Below are 10,166 nucleotides of genomic sequence, written 5' to 3'. Positions count from 1 at the left end.
ACACAGTTGTGCAAATGAAACGTTGCAATTGTATACAAGCTAAAAATATACATCTAATTAAGCAATTAAAATAGTAAAATGAAAAAGAAAGGGCTAATGCGTTATATTTGGGATAAAGAATAGAATTAGGGTTGTTTCAAAAACTAATTACCTAAACAAAAAATAGGTACTTACAAAATTATTCCTAAAAGGAGAGTCATTTTTTTTCTTTTTCTTTTTTCTTTTTGGTTTCCATTTCACTTACATTATTCCAAACCCAGCTAGAAGGAAACCTACAAATTTAAACTTGTGCAGAGGAATTAACTAGGAATATTGTTGCATTTGGCCAAACAAAACTAAAACAACTTATTGACTAAAAATAATGAGTTACTTCTGTTTTCTAAAATTAGTTTGAAATTATTTGTTTGAGTAGATTTATGGTTAAAATTGGTGATATTTTTATAAAGAGTTTTTGGAAGTACCTATAGTGCAAATAGTTTTCCAAACAACCCTAAATCAATACTTCATCCATTGTACTTTGATGACCAAAATGGGGAATGATTGTGTGAGTGGGTGGGTAGGTGTGGGTGATAGGTTCAAAATGGTAATCTTGGTAAGAAAGTCAAAGTCTACCACCAACCTTTAATTTGTGCAAATGTAGTGCATAATTCTTGTTTCATTTTTTTTGGTTAAAAGATTTTTTTGTCCATGTATTTAATTTTAAGGGGGGTTTTTAAAAAATATAATTAAGTCGTAAAATATAATTATGAAAACGAAAAAAGTTTACAGACCTACAAAAAATATCCTAATCAACACGTAATTAATCGACCACACGCGCGCGCGAGTAATTTTCTTCTAAACAAATAATCTACTATTGTTTAGGTCAAGATACAAGATCATGTAGATCTTTTAAACAATGAGGAAAAATCTGAAAATTATATATGAAAATATTTTACCGATTTCATGAGTTTTTTGTTTTTTGTTTTTTGTTACGTGGGTCGTAAATATTTTTGAGTTCCGTTACGTTTATGTAAATTAACCTAATTTTAATCATGTATTATCAATTAATTTAAAATTTGGTTGATTTTTCTTTTCTCTTAATAGTATCTACTAATATTCATTTATAAAATGAGGCATCTTCAAATATAACAAAATTGAACTATACAAATTTCTATCCGTGCCTATTAGTGACATTAAAAAAAATTGATAGAAGATTATTAGTATCTATTAGTGCCTTTGATTTATACAATCTTAAATTTTACTATATTTGTAAATATTTATAGTAGTTTTGTCATTTACAATCGCTTTTCTTTACAAATTGTGAAAATATATTTACTTATAGAAAATTATTGTATATGACAAAAATTTCGAAAAAATTTCTACGAGTATAAATTTTTTTTTCGAATATATCAATATGATAGACGATATTGATAAATATTGATAGACTTCTATTAGCTTCTATTACTATCAATGTTATCTGTCATGGAAAGAATATAAAAGTTTTCTATATTTTGTAAATATTTTGATTAATTACTAAAACTATTGTTATTATTGTTATTATATTTAATTAATTTTAAACAAAATTAGAAATTGTTGCTAGACTCTCATTATAATAGATAGACTCTCATACTTGATGATTTGAAAATGTAGTGCACAATTTGATGATTTTGTATGATATTAGCGATAGAGTTAAGATAATATAGAAGATAATGACATTTTGCCTCTTTTAACCATGTGGTGCTTTATCTCTCCATCCACTAATTCTTAGTAATCACATAATTCTCATATCTCTCATTGTGATTCCAATTGTCCACCATAAAACACAATCATCGGAAGTTTAACCATTATTTTCATTTCTTGAAAAGAAGGAAGAAAAAAAAATGATTCAAGTTAAAATTAATTAGAAGAAAAAACTGCTCTGGTTGAAAATAAGTAGAAGTGGGCAGCCTCCAGCTATATAAATACGTATCTTCATGGGAGCATTTTGCAAACACAAATTTGATCAAGAGTTCAAATAATTAGAAATAATGGGAAAAGTTGTGGGTAACTCTGCCAAGATGGTTGTTTTGCTCTTCCTTTTCACCCTCATGCTTTCCATCAATGGTAATTAACACCACTATTATCAACCCTTTTCACCCAATCTTACTTAATTTTTCATCTCAAACAAAAATTTTGAATTATTGTTAAAAAAAAAACACATAAAAATGTAAATAAAAAGAAACTTATTCAATTTGTATACAACGTAAATTTTGTTTTTGTTTTCTCTCTCTTTTTGGCTCATGGTAACCACACAGAAAAGCAAGGGGCGGTGGAGGCAAAGTTGTGTCAGGAGCGGAGTAAGACGTGGTCGGGATATTGCGCCATCACGAGCCATTGCGACCGACAATGCAAGAATTGGGAAGGTGCAGTTCGTGGAGCTTGCCACGATCACGTTCCTGGAAAGGCTTGTTATTGCTACTACAACTGTTGAAAACCATGCAATAATTCCTTATGAATTGATGATGATAATCTCCATCTCCATCTTATATATTCCCCCTTTTCAGAAAAATAAAAACTGTGTAATTTTCTTATGTGGGTGTGAAGGGATATCAATATGGTAATATTAATTAGTTTTTAATTAGTGTTTTTTTAAGTGTGAGAAGTCTATGTAGTTGGAAAAGTGTGTATTGTGGTTATTGTGATAAATATGCTGTTATTTATCTTTTTAGCAGCTTGTTTGTGTGTCTGTCTTCGTCTTCATATCAAAATAAAATGGCCTTGCTGGTTGTCTCCCACTATACAGTTATCTTTTTCTTTCCATACAAGATGGTTTACATCATAAATCTATATATATGCACTACAAGTAACACGACATTTCATAGCTTTTTGTTATAGCATTTTTAAAATCTGCCTTGAAATTTTCAGGAAAAGCAAACACTAAAGGAAAAAAACAAAAAATTTGGTTATGTGCATAAACATTTGATAAAATAATCTCGTACTCCCCCTCCAAAACCTTTCTTTTATTTCACTTTTCCTTTCTTTTGTCGTTTGTGCACTCCTCATTTTTGTTGATTTAGAGGCAATAAACCCAACTTGATCCAACCAACAGAGAGAAGTTCTTCCTCGACCCTCCAAAGTCTGTTTCTCTCACGTCCCAGTCGTCAGTCATCTTCTTCCCTTTTCACATACTTTCCTTTTCATCTCCATTGTGAAAAACACACCTTTTCTCTTCTTTTCTTTTTATTACTTGGGCTTTCTCTTCATTTTTGTTTTTTGTTTCCGGTTTTTGGGTTCCTCACATTTTCTTCTCAACTTCATTTTGTTAACTTGTACGAAAGCTTAGTCTCCTGTTAGATCCACGGTAGATGTTCTTAAACCTCTTTGACCTTCTTCTCCTTCTCTGTTTCAGTTCAACTGTATTTATGACGACTTTTGGGTAGTGTTCTGTTTATTATCTTTATTTATTTTGCTCAAACTGTCAGACTATCGAGCAAGAAATCTCTATCGTCTTAATTCTCTTCCAAAGTAGTCAAGGTTATAAGGTTTTGAATGGAAATTAAGACACCAGCAAATGAAGAAGGATGAAGTGTTAGATTTATTTTAAATATAATATTATTATTATTAGGACTCAATTGCATTATATGATATTTATCTCTTTCCAATTTACGTCAAAAACCTAAATTAAATTAAGTTATAAAGGAAGACAAATAAGAGAAACACAATCTATATAGTTCTTCAATTAAATTTAATTTGTAAAATTATCTAGTTCAAATATCTTAACTGTGTATAAGAGCCTTCATTAAAAATTTGTAAACTTTAGTAATTTTTCATTCAATTTTACATGAATGATAAATAGTTTGTTAATTGTGAATTATAGTTCGTAGATTGTGAATACCTGAAGGTAGGAAAGAAATTTAAATATCACTACATATTTCGATTCTTTAATGTATAATTCTACTGTCGGCCACAAAATAGGGCCCTGTTTTTCTTTTCTTGGATTAATATAATTATTTTTTTTTAGTAATTTAACCAATTAAATTAATATTCTAATTCATAAATTTAGTAATTTAACGAATTAAATCAATATTCTAATTCATAATTAAAGGAATTAAAATTTAGTGAAGGTTAGAATAGTGCAGAAATTCTAATTCATCCTAAAATCTTAGAAAATTACATGTGTTTAGTTTGTGTTTAATTATATTTTATGTGTTATGTATATATTATGTTTTAAAGTATCAATTTATCCTAGTGATTTAAATTACGTCGTTTAGATTGAAGGAGAGTTTTGATAAAGTTATTTGTAATATCAATTTTTTTTTCAAAATATTTTGATCAAAATCACTTGAAAATTATACTATTCAATATCTATATGTTAGGAGAAATTTGTTAGTCACCAAAACGTAGTATGTTATATAGATATGAAATTAAACGTAATTAGAGAAAACAAATAAGTTTAAAATCGAAGAAAAATCTTTTATTTTCTTGTTATGAAAAAAAAAAATCTTTTATCTTTTTATTATGAAAAAGAAAAAGAAAATAAAGAAAAGGAATATAAAGATATTATCAACAAATAGTTTATCCAAAATAATCACACTATCAAGATTAGAGTTTTGCAATATTAATTTACTTTTATTTTATTGGATTTAAAGTTATCCCATATTTAATTACGTTCTTAATTACTCTATTAATGTTACCTATTTTTTTCATGATCGAATTGCTTAAATTTAAAATATAATACATTATGCATATTTAAATTCCATAAAGTTTGGAACGATAAATTATGTTTTATTGTCCTTTTGTATTATGTTTAAATCACAAATAATTTAAAAGCATGTATTTGTTTGTGATTATTTGATATCTATAGTATATATAATTTATTAGTCAATAAAATAACCAAATTAGTAAGTCTTATAGATATTTCATTGATAGTGTTTTGCAAATTAAAGAAATAATTATTTGTAATTATTTTAATATGATATCTATATTATAAATAATTTGTTAGTCACCAAGCTGGCCAAATTAGTAAGTTCAATAGATATCAAATTAAGATTAAATTCAAATACTCATATTTATGTGATGATGATCAATCATATTATATTATGAAACATAACGATATTATGAGTATATTGATTTTCATTATTATATAAAACATTTAAATTGCCTAAAGGTAATTAGTAGTTTTATAACTTTGAATCTTATTATGGTTAATTGGAATTGTTTTATCATGATGCCTATGTTATGAATAGTTTGTTAGTCACCAAAGTGGCCAAATTGATAAATGTTTAAACATCAAATTAAAGTTGATTCAATTACTCATATTCATTTGATGCTAATAAATGAGATGATATATTATGAAACATTAATGGTTTGTCAGGAGTGTATTGATTTTCGTTATTATAAAACATTTAATTTGCCCAAAGGTAATTAATAGTTTTATAATTTTGAATCTTATTGTGATTAATTGAGGTGTTTGGTTAGATATTATTAGTATATCCAAAGATAACCAATGTATCTAATTTGGGCATTTAAATTACCAATTATATGAAACTAAATATAGCATCAGTTAAGTATAAATATTGTACATTTTTGTACCTTCCAAAGAAGAACTTCAATATATAAGTTAATGATTATTTAATATTATCTGAATCTATATTGTATCTTTATGTTATATTTCTCAAAACAATAATATATAAGCATATCTATTTTGTAATTGCATCATCTGCTCATGTTTCTATTCATTTGCATGCTACATCTATAATGAAAAGTTTAATGGACTCAATTTTTTTGATTGGTGCAAACAAATTTGATTCCTTCCTGGAGTTTTTGATCTTGATTATTGGACACTCTTAAGTGAGAAACTTGCTGCACTTACTTCAATTCCGAGTAGTGGTGAGGATGAATCTTTCTATAAAACTTGAGAAAGATAAAATGGATTAAGCCTAATGTTTATGCGAATGATTGTAGTAAACAATATCAAGTCCGCAATTACAATACTGAAAATGCCAATGATTTATAAAATTTATGAAAAATATGATGAGAAAGCACATTGTTTTGACCAATTTGCTAAATTCACTAGAAGAAATTTGACCTTTAATGTCGGTTTAAAACCAACATTAAATGGCTTTAATGTCACTTGACAACCGATATCTTTGCAAGTGTTATTAAAGGCCTTTAATGTTGGTTGGGCTTTAATGTCAGTTTAAAAACGACATTAAAGGCCTTTAATGTTAGTTTTCAACCAACATCTTTGATAGTGCTATTGAAGCCCTTTAATGTCGGTTTAAAAACAACATTAAAGGTCTCTTTAATGTCAGTTTAAAACGGACATTAAAGGCCTTTAATGTCGGTTTTAAACCGACATCTTTGATAGTGTTATTGAAGCTCTTTAATGTCGATTGGGCTATGATGTGGTTTTAAAACTGACATTAAAGAGGCCAATAATGTCAGTTTAAAACCGACATTAAAGGCTTATTTTTGTCCATTTTTAGAAATTTATATTTAATTAATTGTTGTATTATTGTCCATTTTTTATAAACCAACATTGAATCCATATAGATAAATATTTTTTCTCGCTCCAACAAATCAATAAAATTAATATTATTTTAGAAACTATAATATTTATCTTTTACATTTGTATACACAAAATGAAAACTTAATATTGTGTTTATATATACATTCTACAATAATACATGAAACAAGATCCTAATACAAGACTTAAATAAGAAATCCTAAACGTCTTCTCAGTCTTCAACCTTCAACGATCGTCTGGCTATCTACACAATCGCTTAGCTTTCAATCTGATGACTTCAATCATTCTACAAGCAATATCAAAATAAACCATTTAATCTTTAGAATTCTAATAAGGTAACTTTGAAAAAAAAATGTTGGATCCTAGCAACTTCAAGGCATTAAATATTTCAATGGTTAGAGCTAACCTTCACTATGTTCACGATCATAAATCTTAAACATTTGATGCTGTAAATACCTCTCTCTAAAGTAATGGAGCTTTCTTCCTACATTATTAATAGTATAGACCTCATTTGATACAGATCAGAAAGGAAAATAGTCAAATTAAACTAACTTAAATTTGCATTGACCTGCTTAAAAGTTTGGTTTCTAAAGAAACACCTTCTCCCAGAGTAGCAATCTGACAAATTATGAACACATATCAATTGCAGTGACAAATATTTTGTCACTGATGTTTTTAATAGACCACTAGTTTGAGTATTGTTCATGAACACATCAGCATGAAATCCAATATTGCACACATCAATCTGTAAAGTACAGAACAACCAACGAGCCCAAAGAAACTGTGCAAAATGTCAACCCCACAACGGATGATGGAGACAAATGATCGTCGTTTCATAAACATTTATTTTTGTATTCTATATGTATACACATATACTAAAGAGAGAGAAACTTCTGTAAAACAAATTCATCCTTGGATTAACAGTTGCCAATTTCATTGAAAGAAACTGCATCAAATCCAAGACTATATACATATATATACAGAATGTGATAGATCTTTTGAATATTCAGTGATTACCTTGACTTGGCGCTGCAAAGACTGAACATAGTTTATAATTTCATTAAGCATGATTGCCTTTCCCGTTACCTGTTGTAAGGAAATAACAGGAACCTTAAATTAAGCTTTAACCATCAGAAGGCATTAAAGAGGTTTTGGTCTTTTTGATAAACAATACCTAATCCTAAAGTCTGTCTATTGTTATTAAGGTCCAATGATTTTATCTTAATACCACATCAACGATGATCTCATGAGATGCATACAATTGATTGCATACATGTCCATACTTACAGCTATTATTATGATTTTCACTATCATTGTTGTCTTCACCATTTGCTAAATTATGTTTACTATTATAAGTTACTAAATCAGCCAAAATGAAACCATCATATGCACAAATAAGTTGATACTATTCCATGGTTTCCTTCCTCCTCTCTGTTAAAACGTTGTTAGACATTAAACTCAATATGCAAATTAAAAAACATTGTTAGAAGTCTAGTCAATATGCAAATATCCTAAACAACACTATAACCAATGTTTAAACTTTAAATCTATGACCTTTGAAATAAATCCAAGGGTCGAACTTGCACTATTGACCAGTGCAGCAACTTGTATAATAAATAACCAAAGGAGATAGATTTCTTAATAGCATCTTATACCCTAACTAATGAATGATGAACAAAAAAAACACAGAAAGATGATAACTATGTATTCCTAATCCTAACCTGTAGCTTCACAAATAAAATCAAGTAGAAGCTATTATGTGACTTTCGGTACAAAAATTATTGGATTAAAAAATTGAAAGAAGTTTCCTTTCAATGCTTTGCTGCCATCCAAACAATATAAGCAGCATGTAATTACACAAAAATGCATATAAATTATTTTAAAGAACAATTACTCACTCTCCACCAAACTAAAGAACCAGAAGCCTTTTTTTTTTTTTTACTCACTGAAGCGACTTTTAGCAGCACTATGATGGCATTGATTCCATCTAGACCACAATTACCAACAATTTCTTTAAGTAATAGTGCACATGGAAGAAAGGCATACATTCCTTTTAGAATATATGAGAACTCATCAAAGAAAAGATGTACAAATAGCTAACATAATCCTACTAAATAATTAAAGTTCATAAATATAGGGTTAGACATTCGATCCTACAAAGCATACAAAAAGTGAGAGATATCTTAAAAATTAACTTTTAATTATGTCAGAGTAACTCAAGTACAAAATGAAGTATTATAGCCACACTAGGTATACACCATTAGCCAACATTTCAAAAAGTTCAAATATCTTCAACCCCACATCTTGTTAATTGAGTATTTTATAAAACAAACTTAGAATAAGTAGTTTATATAACAAACTTGGAATAAGTAGTTTATAGAACAAACTTAGAATAAGTAGTTTATACAACAAACTTAGAATAAGCGCTTTTATAAGTCTTTAACTAGTATGACTCAAAACATTAATTTTATCAATATCTTGAATAGGTTCCTTCAACATATAGAATACGTTATAAAATGTAAAAAAATAAACATATCTCAAGATTAGAAATACATTGAAGTACTGTTGCCCATACCAATATTTATTGTTGAACTAAATCCCTATATGCCCGAGAAATATAATGAAAAAAGTAGAAGAAAACTTGTTGCTCCGTAAATGTGTAGAAAAACAATTGTGTAATATACCAGCTCCCCTAGATTGTCTTTCACAACCTGCAAAATTAGACCAAGTGAAGACAAAGAAGGTGGCATTGTAAAACAATTAGATGCATTAAATCATTTGGAATAGAAGAAACAATACCTTGAGGCCAAAACAACACATATAGAGAAAAAACTTACACATAGACATCTGCAAACCTAAAAACACTTGATCATATAACAATGAAGTTCAGTACTCAACTAAAGATACAGAGAAAAGACTAACCCATAATTCTTTAAATTATCAATTAATAATCACACATCCTACAAATTTTCAACCCCATATTGTAATGTGCTTGTTTGTTATACAACAGAGTTGGAATATTGTCTCTAAAAGTTATGGTTGTTATAAGTATCAATGCATGGATAAAAAACATATGTTTAGATAGGAAACAAGAAAGGTAAGTTTACAGAGAAATCACAAATCCCTTAACAAAATAAGCAACCATATTCCAGATGCATGAATCAACCAAATTTATGTCCCATTCTTGTATCACTCTCCGCTCATCCTTTATCCTACTCTTCATTGACAATTACTTACAAGTATACAATTAAATACATTAACAACAAGTAAAGCACAAACAGTGAAATAGATAAAAACTTTCTTCCCAACGGTTCAAGTAAGGAAGTAACAATTTGAATACCCAATTGCTTCTTCTTCACCAACCACATTCCTTACAATCTCCATATAAATGGCTCCCATGAATTTAGTGATTTCCATTATCAAACAATGATTAAACACAAAATTTAATTCCACAAACATTAATTGAATTACCTGCAAATAATGGATATATACAAGAACATGGCAGTGAGGTAGAACAGTGCCACATATGACACCACAGAAATAAAGTTGCACAAAAACATACTACGTTACTTTACTTTACTTTACATTTTGATAAGATGGAATTTTTTGTGTGTTTCTCCCCTGATGTTGATGTCGTTAGTGTATGGAGATGATACTATAACAAAAGTTGCAATCCAAA

The 10,166-nt window shown here is 28.3% G+C and overlaps 1 long non-coding RNA gene across 1 annotated transcript; it reads left to right on the top strand.

Annotated features, from left to right (window-relative positions):
• The first annotated feature begins 1,816 nt into the window (after positions 1 to 1,816).
• On the top strand, positions 1,817 to 2,756 carry LOC103495016 (uncharacterized). The gene is made up of 2 exons (XR_538761.3): positions 1,817 to 2,082; positions 2,274 to 2,756. It is a non-coding gene; the product is annotated as an uncharacterized LOC103495016 (long non-coding RNA).
• Positions 2,757 to 10,166: the final 7,410 nt, after the last annotated feature.

Source organism: Cucumis melo, chromosome 4, assembly GCF_025177605.1.
Source record: "Cucumis melo cultivar AY chromosome 4, USDA_Cmelo_AY_1.0, whole genome shotgun sequence".
Classification (NCBI taxonomy): domain Eukaryota; kingdom Viridiplantae; phylum Streptophyta; class Magnoliopsida; order Cucurbitales; family Cucurbitaceae; genus Cucumis; species Cucumis melo.
Note: the sequence above shows the minus strand (reverse complement) of the source record. Positions and strands in the feature narration are given on the sequence as shown.